Here is a 2,500-nt window from a genome sequence, read left to right on the forward strand (position 1 = left end):
ACACTTGAGGAATAGACATGTATCACTTAGAGTTTTTTTATGAAATGAACGGTAGAAATATTGTCTTTAATTCCAAGAGCTGAAAAACGTGAAGTTTACAGCTTGGAAGAATGAAACATGAAGTAAATGTAGCACGTAGAAGTGGAGCTAGAGTTTAGTTACTAGAGGTTGGAGCTATAGGAAGGTAGGTGGGTTAGGATAGTTGTTAGAGTTACAATTACCTTTACCTTTAGAATTGCGTGATATCGTGCGCATACATTTTTAACCGGTATGCTGTCTTATGGTATGGATGTGAGTGCACCATGTGGGGCAGGTAAGAAAAAGTGCCTGTTGAAGTTGTTTAAAAAAGAAAAAGTCTTGTTGTTGTTAGTGCAGTTTCATGCACTCAACAATACTGAATGCCTGTTTAGGTGGTGTACAAGTGAAGTATGGGAGTGATGGATGTAATACATATCGTTACTGTGACAGCTGTGTTGCTTTATCATTTATCAGTATAGGTGTACTTGATAAGAACAACCTATTAACACTCATTCTGTCTGTGTCTTAGCCTCTGTCCGTGTCTTTTTTATCACTCACTCACTCACTCACTCACTCACTCACTCACTCACTCACTCACTCACTCACTCACTCACTCACTCACTCTCTCTGTGATATATGACAATAGCGACAATATGTATACATATGAGGAGCTATTTGAATTGGGTTCGTTGTTGAGTTTATGTCGGTTACTTCTGTCTAATAAAAGATATGACATGTAACTATGTAAGTGGAGAACACAAACTTTTTGCTTTGACCGTTATTTAAAGTAATTGTTTTTTAATTTGAAAATTGTCAACATATCTGTGTAAGTGCGTGTGGTGCGAAGGTTTATTCACTGGAATTAGTTATATTCAAACAGACAGGTTGCAGGTTCGAAGCCAGGTTGCCGTATAAACTTTTGCGAATGGATAAGAATTCACATCCTGGCAATCTGATCACATGATCGGAAGCACATGGATCTTGTCAGTCACAATGCCTCCATGTTGGGAGGAACACGTTGGGATGTGGCAGAAGACAGATGTGAGTTATTTCTTCTATTTATGTTGCTCCTATGCCGAAAGGAGCTACGAGAAAATATATTTGATGTAGTTCATTGCTTATTTGGAAAATGTGTATGTTGAATTTGTCGTACCTTTTATGAGGTGAAAGTTTGCATTGTTTACTCAAGATGTATTTTGTTTCTGTTTTATATGTTTTTAACCTCTCGTTCGCTGCTTTGCACACAACCATTGAAGTTATGTGCTTAATGGACTGCTTAGGGGGCCTATAAACGTACAGTGAACTCTGGTTAAAGTGATTTCAGCTCAGTGTAATTGTTACCACAAGAAACTCTTTCGGACTATATGACCACATCAGTCTGGATGTTTCATGTAAGCCTTTTGAATAAGATACCCGATACTAACTCTAGACAGGTCACATATGAAAAGATTTCATGTATGTATGTATGTGTGATACGATGTAGACATAAGAAGGCGAATGCGTGCTCTTATGTTTATATTATTGTGTGAAGGAGCGGTATTTTTAACTGTCAGAAACATTTATCATGTGTATTCTTGACTGTTACTTGTACAGCCGAACAGTCGGTACTGGCATTTATGTAGTTGTCACCACTGTTCATCGCCCAAACAGTATTACTACTCCAGAATGTGGCCAGAGACCGAAAATCCTTGATAGGAGGATACATGTACGGGTTGCTGTGGACCCTCTGATGGTGTTTTCATGTGAGATGTATGTTGGAAGAGCTGCAGTAATGCAGGTTGTATGTGTAACTGGAGGGTATATCACGTATCGGTTGCATATTTACACATATGTGTCGTATTAATGTGTGTGATGCCTTGGGAGTGAATAATTTTTATTGAAAGATGGAGTACTGCTTCATAGAGGAGTATCAAAATGATGGTAAATGGTTGTCAAAAGTGGTACACAGACGAGATGCACCCGTGTGTGAGGTTTCATTGGGTTCGGTCCCATACCGTAGGAAATATAACGTTTTTATTGTCTCGTTTCGTGTGAAAAAAGACGGTTTTTCCTCTTTTCCAAGCCATAACTCCAGATATAATGGGTCTATCGCGAAGCTGATTATATCTGAGGAAAATACAAAGTATAACGAAGATACATGCAAAATTTCGTGAGAATCGGCCGAATAGGTTTAGAAATATTAACTTTTTAGAACGCGAGGGTCGGCCGCGTGACAGGCTAACTATCCAACGTATTGGCGGGGTTGGCAGATATTGTGAAGGAGGCCAGTCCCGCCTGCAGTGCAACGGCTCGTGTTGTACGGCAGCTCTCGGTGGGACTGGCGCGGTGCGCCGGGTGTCGGTAATCCGGAATGCGGGCGGGTTTCTCCTCGGGGATACTACGACGCATGAACGCTGCTCGTGTGGTTAGATATTTGCGCGTGATCTCGGTTCAGTTGCAGGTGCCTCGCCCTTGACTCTCCGTGTATCGTGCGCTGCTCCTC

This window comes from Haliotis asinina, chromosome 6, assembly GCF_037392515.1.
Source record: "Haliotis asinina isolate JCU_RB_2024 chromosome 6, JCU_Hal_asi_v2, whole genome shotgun sequence".
Classification (NCBI taxonomy): domain Eukaryota; kingdom Metazoa; phylum Mollusca; class Gastropoda; order Lepetellida; family Haliotidae; genus Haliotis; species Haliotis asinina.